The sequence below is a fragment of the Equus quagga genome, chromosome 3, assembly GCF_021613505.1.
Source record: "Equus quagga isolate Etosha38 chromosome 3, UCLA_HA_Equagga_1.0, whole genome shotgun sequence".
Classification (NCBI taxonomy): Eukaryota; Metazoa; Chordata; class Mammalia; order Perissodactyla; family Equidae; genus Equus; species Equus quagga.
In genome coordinates, this window is record NC_060269.1 from 40,877,551 (window position 1) to 40,894,890 (window position 17,340).

Genomic DNA, 17,340 nt, shown 5'->3' on the forward strand with positions numbered 1-17,340 from the left:
CTCACTCATTTGTAAAGTGAGAATAATAATAATAATACCTCCCTTACTGCACAGTTTTGTGGCATAAATGCAATAATACATGTAAAGTACTTTTCCCAGTGGCTTGGCATAGTGAGCACTTAATGAATGTTAGCTATTATTATTAGCTCTTATTTGTGATGGATCCATGTAGCTGGGGACTTAGTGTACCAGCTCTATTAATTCTCCAAGTTTTACAGCACAATCTGCCCTTGGGAGTCCCTGTTGGCTAGTAAAGCGGATGGCAAGAGGCTGAATAATAAGTCCCAGCCTCGGGTTTAGCTTATTCTGCCTCATAACATGCAAACACTTAATACTAATCTGGATTTTTCCCACCCTGGCTAATCATTACTTTTCAAAAGTGCTGACCAAATCTGAAAATAATCTTCAGTCCTGTCGTTAATTTACGAAGCGGTGTTTTCCAGTATGGCTAGCTTTCTCAAACCACTCTCCCAGTGAATTACATTCATTTCTGTGGTGGGGATTCATTTTTGTTAAATCAGTCTTTTAGGAGTGAGTAATGACCATAAGAGTTGGAATGTTTTTCCTCTCCGAGTGGGAATGCAGTTTAGAGCTTCAACATGGCCTGGGCAGAACAGCAGAGATCTGTGGAACGGCTCCTGTGGCACGATGGGGGATGCTGTGGCTGTTGCCGTTATCTTTAAAGCAATTGTTGTGTTACTTGATGTGATGTCCTGATGTGTCACTGGGTATGTGGAGTTTACGGGGTGCTTCCCTGAAAATGATGGTACCCTTTGCCTGCTAAGTGGCTCGCATTTGGTCTCTGCTCTGAGATGGTAAAGGCTGAAGTATATCATGTGTGTGTTTGTGTGTGTGTGTGTTTAACTGATGATGAATCAACTCATTCCAAAAACGTCATTTACAGTTGCCACATAAAACAGCTCTGTTTCCATAACGATACATTAATACGTATGCTAATCTATTTTCCTTAGACGCACATCTCTAGCAGATGTGCATAATTTTATATACAGGGTATTTGATTGGACTATTAATTTGTGTTTTATTTCTGTTGCCTTAGGGTTTACTTTTATCCCCATAATGCAGCCAGGCATGTATGTCCCCTTAGCTTGGGGGCTTTGTGCTTACAAGTCAAAAGGAGAAATTGCCAGGCGGCCACTAGACAGCTGTCTGTCCCATCGTTGGCTTCTGAAAGCCTGGGCTCTTTGAGAGGAATGATGTTGGATCTTCAGTGAGGGAGAGGATGGAGGAGAGTATTTTGAGAGGAGAAGTCATCGCAGGCAGAGCAGAGGGAGGTCAGATTCCGAAAGGACAGGGTTGGGCTGGAGCGCGTCTGCGTTTGCTGCCGCAGCCCCTCTGTGGGGAATTGGGAGGCCAGTCCAGGGTGGACTGTGTGCTCTTCAGCCTTGAAAACAGCAGTGAGGCTCCCAGAGGACCAGTGCCCGCTGAGAGGGCATCTCTGCCTTTCCTGGGAGCCAAGAGGCATCGACTAGGAGAAAGGACAACGGGAATGACGGCGATTCCCAGATTGACACCTCATTCAGTTTTCTGGCAGTGGGAGAGCCCCAGACTCCAGTAGGATTCCTTTGAAGTTGCGGAGGGATTCTCAAAACTGATTAGAGTTTGCCGCCGACGTTGTTGGATGAGAGGTCATAGCAGATTAAATGATTTAGAGAAGAAAATGAATCTGAGATTTCCAGTATCCAAGTGTTGTGAAAGAAAATCCACGCCTACCACGTTTATAAGCCTGTAAGAGGAAGATGGTACCAGTGAACGGTGGCAGCGTGGGCCAGGCGAGGTGCTGCCTGTGCAGCCTGTCCTGGTGAATAAAGACAAGTTCTGCTCCCCTCTCAGAGGACAATCTAGCCATCTTTGTGTGACACTGTGCAGAAGAAAGCCTCTTAAATGACCCTGAGCTGGGAGAGCTCCTACCAACCATGAGGACACAGAGTACTGTCCTTTAACGGAGAGGCACAGAGAGCCGTTTACTGTTCAGACACACAGCGAGCGCTAGGGCAATGCTCCTCTGGTGAATCTTGAAGCATTCGCTTTAAGGAACTTATTTCTCACTCCAACCTCAGGAAACACAAATCTACTTTTGTTTTCGTAGTTCACCAGCAAAAGATGGAAGTTGCATGTCTGAAGAGAAAATGCAACATTCGTTGGACAATACTGAAAACCATTTAAAGACAAAGAGATTAGGTGAAAATAACTGGCAACAGTAGCAGCATCCATTTAAACCATGAGCAAACTTTCATCTAAAACCTTTGCTGCCAGGGTTTCTTCCTTTTTTTTTTAAAAAGGACTGTGGACCTTTTTGGCAGTCTGGTAAAGACTATAGACCCTTTCTCAGAATGTTTTAAAATGCATACTATAAAATACATAAATTAAAAAACAAACTGTATTGAAATAGAAAAGAAAAACAAATTTGGGTTATATTAACAGTTTTGCTTCTTTGTTAAGGCATGAGATAACAATATTTAGCAATGGGTCTAACAATTACCATAATTTTGAAGTAGTGATGAGCAAAAGGTAAATTTTGAGAAATATGAAAATATCTGTGGTTTTTTTTGTGTGTGTGACCAAGCCAAAAGAACTCTAATAATGAAAGGAAATACCAAATTTCAGTTAGAAATTAGAGAAAATAAAGGTTAATTTTTTCCCCATTCAAATTCATAGAGCTTCCAGATTCTGTCAGATTAAGGAGCTTGCGCTGGTATTTTGACAAAAACAGATAAATCTATTATGATACGTGTGTGTGTGTGTGTGTGTGTAAGTGTGTGTGGGTGGTGTGGGGGATTTGTTCCAATTTAGGAAAAATTTATGTTTTCTTTATGTTTGTTTGCTGCCTCCTATGACTGTCTCTTTGGGATTCTTAGAAGAATTTTCATCGTTTCCAAATAAAACAATAGGTTATAAAATACCTCTGTGAGAAAAGATGTTGGAGAGTGTGTTGTTTCCCAAGGAGAAGCCTGTGGTGAAACCCTCTCAGTCCAGGGAAGCGTCAGGCTTTTTCCTGGAGCCGTTGGATTTGGCGACAGGCTCAGCCACTCCGGAGTCAGAAGAAATGGAAGCAGTGATCCAGAACAAAAATGAAAAGAAATTTTAAAAGGCCTCTGCCTGGGAGAAGGAAAAGGGGTCAAGGGTCAGGTTGCCAAAAGAGAAAAGACCTACGCCTTCTGATTTATTCGCGTTGAGGGACGACTGGAGCTCTTCGGAGGCGATGGCAGTTTCTTAGAGCAAGCGACAGCACTGGCAAGCTGGAATATTGCTTTGTAAGATCTGTCTCTCAAAAGGAGAACTGAATGTCTCTTCATGTTCTCTTTGAAGTTCCTCTGAGTCGCGGCCCTGCTTATTATTTGCATGAAGACCAAGTAGCACCCACTTAGCTATTTTTCCATAACAGCAATGGAAATCCACTATCAACATGCAGAAATATTTAACAGACTGTTGTCTAAGTTTTCCAGTTGAGCTCCTTCAGAGCAAGCCCTCTGCTTAAATACCTGTCTGGAGTGTTTCTCCACACTGTAGGTCTCTCTCTCTTTCACATCCACCCATCCACCCACTTACACACAAAAATACACACACGTGGTTTTTTTTGTGTGGTGCACATACATTCTATTATGTTTATTTGTTACGCTTGAATTTCATATTTTTAAGGGAAAGTTAGGGGGAATAGTTTTGGAAGAAGCAAATGCTAGATATTTGAAAACGATCAAAGCTGTTTTAAAACAAAACAAAAGCATGATTACAAGGTGACCAACACAGCTAAAGCATAAAATGACAATAAATGTGCGTGGGGGCACAAGCATGAAAATCCCATGGTATGTATTATTGGGGAGGAGAAGCTTTGAAATGTCTGAATAATGTAAGCTGGTGCCAGACACAAAAGTAAAATAAAGGGTTTACATTTAACTAAGATCCTAGGTAGCACTTCTGTTCCCAAATATTATGAACTGTTCCCTATTGCCACATTTAAGCTATTGTTTCCAAGAATCTGGTATCAAGCATACACAACATTGCTCATTGTATCCAACAAAACTGTGGCCAGAAAAACTTGCTTCCAGTAAATACCTAGGAAATGAACATATGGGCAGGGCTGTGGGAGCCTCCTCTTAGAGACTCTTCACAGGGGCTCAGGATCACTGGAAGGAGACAGAGTCACTTGATGGTTGTTGAATGTTCTCTCCTGTCAAGATGCATGATATCAAGTCTCAGGGTTGGGGGCCATAATTCTCTCCCCTCTAGAAAATTCCTTTCCAATAAAATGTCAGCTGTAGAAAGACTCTTATGGATGGGTCATACAAGACATTTTATCTTGTGGAGAATAAATGGCCAGCCAGCAAAGCTAACTTCATTCATTTAATGTTCATGCTCTCTGTTCTGAAGATTAAGGTCCTGGTATTTCTTTAAGCCTGGAAATTCCATCTTTCTGCTGCTAGTTGGGGTTGTGGGAAACAGACATCTCCTTCCTCTTTAACTTGCCTTTTTTTTCATTTTGGATATCTGGATATTTTATTTTATTTTTTAGTGACTGCTTTAACCACAGGGTCAAACACTTGTACTGGTCATTCATTCGGAAACAATCTGGTGGGAATCTGATCCCAAATCACCAAGGTAGCTGCTTTTTTTCTCCATATGGGCAAGTGAAGATTAAGCTAGCTTGTGCTTCCTTCGTAAGTAAACTCAGTACAACTTTGAATCGGTGTGTACAAATATTCTTACATGAATTATTTAAGGGTTAGATTTTGCTGGAAAATGAGGTAAGAGAATGAGAGTTTCCTTGATTCGATTTATTCCACAAATGGCAACAGGAGGAAAATAGAATTTTCTTATTCACAAAAAGTCACCCACTGTTTATAGACTTCCCAATAACATTTTTCCAGACACGATCTCAACAATGTTCATTCTTTGGGGGTGAAATAAGTTGATGACTGAGGATTATTCACTCCACCTTTGGGATAGAAAAGCTAGGGCTCAGGTAGAGACAGCATGCAGTCAAATAGCTTGGGGCTCAGGGGTGCTCCAAATGGGGCACAAATTCCCATCCTGGGCTTGTACAGTGACTCATGCTGCCAGTCTGTTAAATTGTAAGATGTCCTGTCACTTGCTTAAAAAAAGCAGGACACATTCTTCTCAAAGAAGACCTTGCAGTTCACATTTGGTTGACTGCGTGACCGCTTCTGAGCAACGTGTGCTCAGAGTCCCTCGGCGTGATGGCCAATTTATTTTTTTAGTAAGTCACTGAGCGGTGGTCTTGATAAAGCCCTAATTCTAAGTGTGTTATGGTGGTTATTTCGGACGGTTAAGCACCAGAAAAAAAAGACTAACACTGTTGCTGATGCAGGATGAAGCTGATCTTGGTCCGCTTAATGGCTTGCATTGCTGACACAGCCAATTGGATACTGCATATGCCTCTGGGAGAGTTAATACTTTTTTCTGGAATGTTAAATAACTTAACCTCTTTTTCCTATTGATTCTGCACAACACTTTTCACCTTTGGCCTCAGTTGCGTTTTCACCTGTGTTGCGTTGTTTGGGTGATGAAGTTGGGCAGTCACATGCGCGGCTCCTTTAAGTTGTCCGTTACTGTCTTTAAAAAAAATAAGATTTTTAAAATTATTATCACAAAAGTGACACCTAATCATTGTAGGGGGTATAGAATATTCAGAGTTAAAGTTTTAAAACACACATCTCTTTATATTCTATATTTTAAAATAAATTTGGATCATACTATGCATACCATTTTTCGATACTTTTTCGTATGACGATAGATTGTGAAGATTTTTCCTTATCTTTCAATAGTTCTCTACAACATAATTTTTAAAGACTGCATAATATTTTATTGTATGTAAGTTCTGTACTTTAGGCCATACTTTTTGGACATTTATGTAGATTCTAATTTTCAGCTGTTATAAGCAATGTTCCCGGAAAGATATTTGTAGACACATCTTTGAGTGCATCTGCACTTATTTATTTAGAACAAGTTCCTAGAAATAAAAAGGTTGAGCCGGAGAACATGGAGATTGTTAAGGCTCTTTATGTGTGTTGTCAAATTGCCTTCCAGAAAAAAACTGTGTCGTTTCATCTCCATCAGCCACGTCCTCCTGGCCATTCCTTTATTTCACCTCCAGCTGGTTTACTGCTTCTCCCTTTTGACTTGATGCTTCTCTACAAAATCGCAGCCCCAGGTTTTCTAATGAAGTGAAATATTTACCCCTATTTTGCATGCTTTTCTCTGAATACAGATATGTCCTCAGAATCTTTCATAACACAGAATTTTAGGCATTAAAAGGTAACTGATTATAACCGTGCCACAAGAGGAAACCCATTTGCCATCCCCGCTTTATGGCTGAAGTAAGACAGCAGATGGTTCGAGACCGGTCAACCAGTGGTATCACATGTCAGTGTCCACCATCTAGACTTGGGGATACAGAAGCAGGACAGGACTGGAGCAGGAGGCCAGCGTTAGCAGTTTTGTGCATACTAAGAAATTGGACCTGCTAATAAAAAGGTCTCAGAGTACTGCTTATGGTCTTCCTTTCAGATTCAAGGATGAGTTATAGCACAAGGATCTGCAAGAGGCAGAGGAAAAATTAGATGATTCCTCAAGCATTAGGTAGCTAAAGAGGGAAGCTCCCCACTCTGTTGGCTAATAGAACCCTTACCCAGTTCTACGATGGCAGTGATTTTTAAAACCCGGGTTAAACGACTGTGTCTGAACTTTCTGTTACAGCTTGTCCAGAGGTTTTACTTAGGAGCTGCTGGAGGGAACGACAGCTGCTTGTGGATCTCAGTGCTCAGCACTGGGCCAACGGCAAAGGTAATCGATTCAGACAGAAGCCCTTATTGGCACTGCCTGAAGGGGTAGCTCCTGGCTGGTCCTTTCTTCTCTCTTGGCTGCTCACGAATCGCCTGGAGAACCAGACCTTTTAACCTCTGCACCACTCTCTCTGTGTCACTGCTTAGTGTGACCCCGTGGGACAGCTTCTCTGGCCAGGCCTGAACATTTGAAAGCAGGAAGGGGTGGGGATGTGAAGGCGGGTTTGTGATTTAGAACAAAACCAACCCACTTTGAAAATCAATTTTTAACTGTTTTAGCTCCCACTTTGCAAAGTGTTTCTCAACAGAGTTTTCTTTGTGGTGACAATGAAATGTTTCTTCTGCCAACATTTAAACATCCTTTTAGTTTTAGTAGATTGCCTAATTAAAAAAATGCACACACAATAATTCAGAAAACAAAAACAAAAACAAAACCCCCTTGCCCCAGCCTCCAAAAACCTTGATGCTTTGAACCTTCTTCAGCTAGACTGCTGGCGACCTATAAAAGCCTTTTTTAATTGTCAAGTATGCCGGGAAGCAGAGAATGTTTTTATTCCTAGTTCAAATATTCTTCTTGAGAGAAAACACGGTTTCTCAGATAATCTTTTATCTTCTTCCCTTGCTGTTAGCTCTCTACTCAATGAGGGGATAGTCTGACTGCCCGAGGTCTGAAGGGGACCACGGACGGGCAGAAGCCTAGCCTGCGCTCTGTGTGTGTCCTCCCCACCTCCCCTTCTTTTCCTTTCTCTTCCTCTCCTTCCTTTTACTCTCCTCATCCACTCCCCACTGCCCTTTCTCTTTATTTCTCCCGAGTTCTGCTGCCTTTCATTGTGACTCAGCGTGGTTCTGGATAATATAAAAGCTTAGTCATTGGAAACAAACCTATGTTTTGTGTTCTGGGTATGTGGATGTGTCTCTGTGTGTGTTAATAACATCATAGTCCCGTAAGTGTATTCCTTCTCTCACTTGCCCATTTATATGAACTGAAAACTGAAATATGGGAAAGAAGCAAATTTGCTGTCTGATAGGTGGGCCCATTGCCTAAGATTGGAATCTTGCTGCCTCTTCAGAATGAAATGAGGCAGCCTGTGAGTGGAGAAGTTTCATAAGGGATATTTGATACATATATATATTTTTTACATCCCCAGGACTTATTTATCTTATAACTGGAAGTTTATACCTTTTCACCATCTTCACTCATTTCACTCTCCCCCTACCCCCTGCCTCTGCCAACCACCAGTCTTTTCTCTACAAGTTCAGTTTTGTTTTTTTTGAGGAGGAGTAGCCCTGAGCTAACGTCTGCCGCTAATCCTCCTCTTTTTACTGAGAGAGACTGACCTTGAGCTAACATTTGTGCCCATCTTCCTTTACTTTATATGCGGGACGTCTACCACAGCATGGCCTGCCAAGCAGTGCCCTGTCTGCACCCGGGATCTGAAACCAGTGAACCCTGGTCCGACAAAGCAGAACTTGTGAACTTAACTGCTGCGCCACCAGGCCAGCCCCACAAGTTCAGTTTTTTTTTTTTGAGAAAGATTAGCCCTGAGCTAACATCTGCTGCCAATCCTCCTCTTTTTTGCTGAGGAAGACTGGCCCTGAGCTGACATCTGTGCCCATCTTCCTCTACTATATATGTGGGATGCCTGCCACAGCATGGCTTGATAAGCAACATGTAGGTCTGCACCCGGGATCCAAACTGGCGAACCTGGGCTGCCAAAGCGGAACGTGCGAACTTAACTGCTGTGCCACCGGGCCAGCCCCAAAGGTTCAGTTTTTTAAAAAAAAATTCCACGTACAAATGAGATCATATGGTATATGTCTTTCTCTGTCTGACTTATTTCATTTAGCATAACACCCTCAAGGTCCGTCTATGTTGTTGCAAATAGCAGGGTTTCCTTCCTTTTTATGGCTGGATAATATTCCATTGTGTATATGTATACCATTCATGGACATATACTCATATATGACGTGTGTATATTCATCCATCCATGGACAGTTTGATAAACATTTTTGTGTATTTTATCTTCACCCTCTTTGTTTTTGTCTTCTCTGTCAACACACACACCTGTGTGTGTGCACACACAAACACACACATGCACTCCAAACCAGCCCATTGTATAGCTCTAAGTAGCATCTTTTTTTGTGTGTGAATTTAGATCATTGTCCTGCTTTGGTCTCTGACTCTAGCTCCATTCTCAACTCTGAATTCAAGTTTACAGGCATCTGAGGCTGGAGACAAAGGGCCATGACAATGTTCATTTGCCCTACCTAGAATGCTGGTTTCTCTGGTACCTAGTGAATGAATTGGCTTTGTTCAAGCAAGGGCAATAGTTAGTGGGGTTGAAAGTCAGGCGTACTACCATGTCAATGTGGACCGGGATCATTTGCCTCGTGATGTTAGTCTCATGAAAGCGAATGTGCGTGACAACTGTTCTCTCTTCTACTGTCTATATGATCAGGAAAAAGAGAGAAATTTCCTAGAAAGTAAACTCCAGTGAAGCGTCATTAATTAAGAAAGGAGTAGTTGGATATTTGTATTATTAGTTCATTTAGAACTGAGTTAAAATTTGTATTTGTACTGTCTGTGGAAGCTTGTCAAACAAGAGAATCGTGTACACAAGATAAAATATTCCTTTTACTTAAAACAACATTTTAAGCAGATCAGAAGTGTCCTTTCTTTTACAAATAATTATGTTAACTGCAACAATTTTTACATAATCATGACACTACAAAACCCTGGAGGAATAAAGTCAGATTTCTTAAAAAGTATAAATAATAACAATAAGCCTTACATCTGTGTAAGAATAGGGTTAACAAATATTTATTTCAATGTTCTTATGTGAATGTCACAATAATCTAACGTGGTATGGCAGAAGTTATCATGTCCATATGCTAGTTAGGGTTAATTAACTTTAGTTGCCATAGCAGGTAAACCTTGAAATCTTAGTGTTTTGACACAGCGAAGGTTTCTTTCTCACTCAGGAAAAGCCTGATGGCAACGGGGCCACCCCTCTCAATCTTGCAGCCACACTAAATCGAACATCTGGAACATAGGGCCTCTAAGCTTGCTTCAGCTGAGAAAGAAAGAGATGGGGGAGGTACCCTGGCTTATACCTGCCTTCATTTAGAGGGACTCAAGTCACGTGCTTTCACATCTCATTGGTTTGAATTAGTCACATGGCCTCAACCTAACTACAGGGTGGTTGGGACGTGTATCCAGAAAGATCTACCATTCTCTGCCACACACAATTTTACAAATAAGATAACTCTTAATAGTAAGTACCTTGTGCAAATTCACACAGATATTAAGTGGAGAAGCTGGGTCTTTACTTGGGTCATTTGACCCCAATTCTGGTGGATGATCTTATTCAACGGTATCTCTCTACATAATCTAATAATGTAGATAGTTTGTTGATTCCAATAGACTCTCATTTAATCCTTAAGGCATTGAGATAGTTGTATTTGGGGGAAAATAGAAGGAAGGACCCTGATTATTCCTGATATAAATATTATGTGAAATATGGCCTTAATGATAATATGTAGTACATGGATCAATTTGCAAACTTGTTATGTTTCCTCTACTCCCCATGTAACCAGGTCTGTGATGAGGCCATGTGGTCGAGTGGAAAGACCATTGGCTTTGGTGCCAGATAGATCTCTATTCATGTCCCTGCATCATTACTTATGAGTTGTGTAATATTTTGAGCAATTTATTTAACTTCTATGACTTTCATTCTCTCTATCCATATAATAGAGATAATATCTATCATGTAGACTTCTTAAAGGTATAAATATGGTAATATTTAAAAAGTGCCTGGATATAGTAGATACTCAATAAATGTTATTTTTCTTTCTGTATACCTTAAAAAGCAGCAAGTTCAAGTTCATGAAGCAAGATATCTTAGATTTAGAGGTTAGGTTGCAAATCAGCCTTAATGCAAGGAAATTTCATCAGATCTTTAAAAAAATATAAATGCAAATTCTTAAACAATGGCAAAAACTGCCCAAGTTGCAATAAAAAACAATGTGAGAAAATCCAGAGATATAGCCACTGGCTGGATTTGTGAGGTTAGAGTGATGAAATATGGGCTGATCTGTATTTCTTGGAGTTGATAAGTGTAGATTTTGATGGACCATCTGTTCCTGTTTGTCTCTGCGTAGCTCCATGTTTTTATATTAATGATTATCTGTATTACACAGGAAGAAACAATGGGATGATAAAATCAAATTGCAACAGTGATGAACTTTCTGTATGAAAGTCCGAAGCTGTTGTCAGTTGGCGTAACCAGAGGACTCCTGGGAAATGTCAGAGCTGGATTGGGGGAGGGTGGCAATGGAGCTTTTGTGTGTTTGACTTGCAGGTTATAACCGGCTGCCCCTACTCCTAAAGTCATTATCATTCAAGTGTAAATATCTTCTGCTGTTCTTGGCCATGAAAACAGTGCTAGACTTTAAACATATTATGGCAGAATACCTTCATAGCTGTACAGAAAATGTGTATATTGACAAGTGGAATCCAGTGGAGAGATAATGCAAATTAAGATTAATTTTGCACATCCCTATTGCAAAAGGATTTTAACTTTCTCTCTCTCCCTTTGGAGGAGTGTGATCACCTTGATTTGCTTTGTAATAAAGTGAATGGTGAAAAAAATGGTGAGAATTGCATAGAAGTTGGAATTCGGCATCTTCCTGAATGACTTTTCATAGAAATTACCAAGAGCAGATCTCCAATGTCCTGGGTAATTTGTTCCAGGGTGTTATAACCTTTCTGATTGGAGGAGTCTGGGATGTGATAGTCAAGGGGGTTTTCTCAGTGAAGTGTGGTATAGACTGGATATAAGCTAGTGACTATAAATCCCAGAGCAGGCAAAGTGCTAAAGAGATAAATTGTTGCTTTCTGTTCACAGAACTTCCCCTTACAGTTTTTAAAAACAAATTTTAAAAGTTCTGATTTTTGTTGAAGACCTATCCTGAACATTCTGGATATATGGGAAAACAGCATTTTGTGAGTTAGGGTGGATTTCTGTTTGTTCCTTAACATTTCTCTCCTAAAATGTCAAATGACAGTCACATTTTCATTTTGCTTTTTAGTTTATTGAGCCCCAACTGTTTCTAGGAAATGTTTTAGGTTTTGGGGACATAGAAGTAAAAAGACAGACGAGGTCTCTGTCCTCATGAGCTTACTTTCTAGCACTCAGTCTAACCAGACAGCGTGGGATCTGTGTCACATCCATTTTTCACTGGGTCATTGGCCTCCTCCATGTCATTGATCACTTCTACGTGATGGATGATTTCCTACGTTCATTCATTGTTTTTTCTTTTTTACCTTTCCATCCATTTATTATTTACAGAGGGCCTAGAGCTCGCCTAGGACTCCTGAGTGAACATCTTCTACAATCACTGAAGAAAGCGATCACAGTAGCCTTCCCAAGCTTTCCGTGTTCCATGGAATACACTTTTTAATCTGTGGTTCCCATTTAGAGATGTTGGAACCTGGAGATGATGAAGGCTCGCTGATAAATAACAAACTCCAAATTTGTTGTTCTGAGGATCATGCTGTTATGAGGGGTTTAAAATATGGAAAATGGCTTTACAGAAAATAAAAATCACAATCAAAATGGATACAGGTTATGGAAGATGATTCTACCAGAATATATTCAAATCATTAAACTTGGAGACGGGAACTTGAAAGACATCCTGCCTTTCCAATGTTCCGATGTCCTTCTCTTCCAGCGTGTTCTGAAGCACAGTAATGAGAAAAACCCCACTGGCTAAGAAAAATACTGCCTAGCTGTGCCGTAATTCAAAGCAGACTTCTAAATCTACCTTCTGAAAATTTCTTGGGTCTTGGAACTAAAGGCGTAACCACAGGCTGTGCGTGTGAATGGTCCTGCCAGCACGAGGGCTGGGAATCCAGCACCTTTTAATAAATATTTTGTCAAGGCAAATAGAATGAAATCAAACCAACCTTCTGTAGCTCCCCTCTCTCTTTGCCTGTGAACCTATGCCCGTGTGTTCTATGAGTTTAAGAACTCTTCACTGAATAGAATTATAAACAGCAATGGACAAAGTGCTTGAACAAGTTAGACATAAATTCATCTCCTTCCACACTCCACACCTACTCCTTCTGGAGTTTCTGTTTTTGTTAAAGGTACTTCTCATTCTTTGGTCACTTGGCATGGAGTCATGTATGAATTCCCCTCTTTCTCTGCTCCTAATATCCACTGATTTCCAAAAATTTTTTGATTATATCACCAAAATATCTTTTTTCCTTCTCTATTTACTCCTCACTTTATTTCTACTTCCTAATTAAGGTCCCAATCACTCTTCCCATGCTTCACTCTTCTGGAATTTCTTTTGTCAAGGTGACCTGAGACTCCTATGCTGCTAAACCCCAAAGTTACTGTTCGGTTTCAACCTTAGCCCCTCTCTCCACCGGATTTAACACTTGTTGATGGGCATCTCACCCTTTGAAACATCCTTGTCCCTCAGCTACTATGGCGCCATCCTCTCCAGCTTCTTTCTTTCTCCTCTGGCCATGCCTCTTGGTCTCCATTGCTGACGCTTCCACCTCTGCCCTGTCCCTAATGGGCAGGACTCGTCCCGTTTTTCTTCAGTTTCTGGGTGATATCATCCATTCTTAGGTACTTATTATTTTGTTATCAAGGTAATGCATTCACTGGGCTGAAAATCTTTAAACACAGATGCACAAAAAATAAATGTGAGAGTTTACCTTCACTCCTACATTCTCCATAGTTCCTCAGACTCAGTTCCTTTTTTTTTTGAGGAAGATTAGCCCTGAGCTAAGAACTGCTGCCAATCCTCCTCTTTTTTGCTGAGGAAGACTGGCCCTGAGCTAACATCTGTGCCCATCTTCCTCTACTTTATATATGGGACGCCTACCACAGCATGGCGTGCCAAGTGGTGCCATTGTCTGAACCTGGGATCCGAACAGGCGAACCCCGGGCCGCCGAAGTGGAATGTGAGAACTCAACCGCTGCACCACCGGGCCAGCCCCTGTCTTGATTACTTTTAACCGTTTGTATTTTTTAACTCTTTTGCCTTATCCCAATACTCTAAGTAGTATTTTTATGCGAACATCATAGAATGTAGTTACACAAACCTAGATGGTATAGCCTACTACACACCTAAGCTATATGGTACTAATCTTATGGGACCACCATCGTATATGCTGTCGGTTGTTTATCAAAACTTCGTCATGTGGCATATGACTGTATTTAGATTTACCGAATGCGAAAGCCATGGAAGTACCCTCCTCAGATATCCCTTCGAGTGAGAACTTACTGCAAGGAGTGTAGTTAGCTGACATCCTTCATCTGCTGCATCTTCAGTGTCCACTGCGGCATTCACACTGAAGCCCTGTTCACAAACAGGCTGCTCCCAGCCAATGGCGGGGCACTAGAGCCAGGTATTTCTGCCTCACAAGGGACACTTTCTCAGGCCACCTTGGCTCTGGGGTTCGCTGTTGGCCTGAGACTTTCTCAGAGATGCATAGCTATCTCAGGCCCTTCCTTCCCAGTCCTTCTTCACTCCCCCTCTCCTTTCACAGGTGTCAGACCCGTCTTATGGTCTGAATGATTTCCCCGACTGCTCCACTTTCTCTCTTCTTCACTTTTAACAAGTATTTCCCTGCAACACATCTCTTGCACTTCTGATTCCATCACGGTGTCTGCTTCCTGGAGAATCCAAAATTACACCAGCATTTTCTAATCATTCCTTTGTTCATTTGTGCTTCTTGTTCTCCTGCCATTCTGTCAGCCTAGATGTTTTCTGAGAGCATTGTTTTCATCATCCTTACTTTGGCCTACAAGGCCCTGAATGCCTGGATATCTCCTTGTCTGTCCAACCTCATCCCACACCCCCACCAGCCTCCTTTTAGCCTCTCTAAGAAGCTGAGCTTTTCCCTTCTTTAGGGTTTTTCTGTGCTTGTTCCTCTGCCTGGAGATTTCTTCTCCCATTCTTTGTAGAGCTAACTCTTTCTCATTTTTATATCTCAGCTTAAATGTCATCCCTTCAAGGATGACTTTCTCTGATTACATTCCCTTCCCCCTTTTATTCTCTAATACAGCGACTGGTGTTTTTATTCTAGTATCACTTTTTTGAGTAATTATTTATTTGTCTGTTTTCCACCATATGACAAGCAGAGATTATGTTCCTTTCATTCACCACTGTAGACCCAGCACTTAGCCCAGGACCTGGAACAAAGTAGATGTTAATAAGTATTTGTTTAATGAGTGAATATCCCCTATTTTCGTTTTCACTGACATCATTCTTACTTCTTGTCTGAATCATTGTTGTAGGATCCTTAACAGCCTTACTATTCATCACTGCTAGATTAATCTTCCCAAAGGGTAGCACTTTTAGTGTTTGTTTCTGCTCAAAGAGCATCAAGGACTCTCCGTTACTGGTGACTGAGATGGCTCAGCCTGATACTCAAGGACTGCCACAACATGCATCTTTCTAGCCTCCTCTGCCTATGTTAGCCTCACCCTCAAGTCAAAACGGACAATTCCTAGTCACCAAACACATTCCAGGCTTTCCTGGCTCCATGTCCTGTGCTAATCTAGATCAATCAGTAAACTGTCTCCTCTTCCCTCCTCTCCCATCTTTTTGGTCAAAATCTCTGAGGACCCTCTCAGTTCTAACGCTTCCTCATCCTCCTGAGGGTGAAGTTTCTGCTCTAAAGTCTCCTAGCACATGGTTTGAGGCTTAGTGCGTTCCCACTCTTTGTGTTAAAATGATTGTTTACTTGTCTTCTTCCTTTTACCAGAGTCCAAGATTCTTCATGACAGAGACTTTCTCTTATCTATCTTTGTGTTCTCTACAGTGCTGAGCACAACACCTTCCTATTAATACATTTTTATTTTTTAAACTTTACTTTTATTTATAAAGAGTAGTTTAATATTGACACCACTTTATTTTTATGAATATGAAATGATACGTGTACATTATAGAAGATGGGGAAGATAAAAAATACAGAGATTAAGAACTGGCCCAGTGACATAGTGGTTAAGTTCTGCATGTTCCACTTCAGTGACCCAGGCTTTGCAGGTTTGGATCCTGGACATGAACCTATACACTGCTCATCAAGCCATGCTGTGGTAGCACCCAGAAAACAAAACAGAGGAAGATTGGCAACAGATGTTAGCTCAGGGCCAATCTTCCTCATCAAAAAAAAAAAAAAAGACAGAGAATAAGAAATAAAATCAACTGCAGTTCTTCTACCTTCCAGTCATTATTTCTTAGCTTCTGTTGTCTATCTTTTTAATTCTTTTTTTCTATAAATAATATTTGTACTAGTGGGTATCATACTAATATAAAACTTTGTGTTTTGGAGAGGTTAGCTTTCAGTAGGAACATGGTGGCAATTTAGTTGAAATCTTCTCTTTTCTCCTAGGAAATATGCAAACAATAGGAGAACTAAACAAATGAAAAAACTAACAATAGATTTAATCAAAGGTCAGAGACAAAGGAAACAAGAAATTTCAGGTTTCTTCTAAGTGCTGCCAAAGGTGGAGCTGAACAGGAAGCCCATGTCGCTTCTACAGGAAGACTAGAGTGTTCAAAGGGCTGAAAGGGCTGAAGTTCTCAGAGATGCCAAGCAAATTTTCCTTCCAGAACAAGAGGGATCCGCCATGAGAGGGATAAGAATGAACAGGGCAGGTTTCCAAGGAAGGCAGGGAGTAAAGTTTTGGAACATGCCCTTGGAGCCCCAAGGTAGCAATTCTTAGTGAGCAGTAGCAAACTATGATGCCCCAAATGGTGTAATAAGCAAGAGCAATGAAGAGCTCTTGAAAGCCCAGGGCCAGTGGTAGAAACCCTTCTGAACAAGCCGGGGCCCTGAGACCTTGTTCTGCGGCGTATTTGATCATGTTTAATAGGATCACAGGCAACACGTATGGGAATTGCAGAGATAATTTGGAGCTCTGGAAGTTATATGTTTTTTTTAGAGAGGGTTTGCTTTTGCTTTTGATAAGCATTTAAGTTGCAGGGAACTGATGTTAATTCAATTGAGGATGAGGCTGATTTGAAACTGGGATTTAGTCTTTGAGATGCCTGGTCTACTCATGGTTCACCTTTATTCTGAGACCGTTCCTCCTTGGTTGGTGTTTGCATTAGTATCCTAGGGCTGCCATAAAAATCACCACAGAGATGGTTTAAAAGACCAGAAATTTATAGCTAGAAGTCCAAAATCAAGGAGTCAGCAGGGCCATGCTCCCTCTGAAGGCTCCGGGAAAGAATCCTTCCTTGCCTATTTCTGGCTTTTGGTGGTTGTCACAATCCTTGGCATTCCCTGGCTTGCAGCTGCATCACTCCAATCTCTGCCTCCATTGTCTCATGGCCTTCTTCCATGTGTGTGTGTGTCTTCATGTCTCTTCTCCTCTTCTTATGAGGACACTAATCATGTTGGATGTAGGGCCCACCCTATTCCAGTATGACCGTATCTTGACTAATTACATCTGTGAAGACCCTACATCCCAATAAGTTTACATTCTGAGGT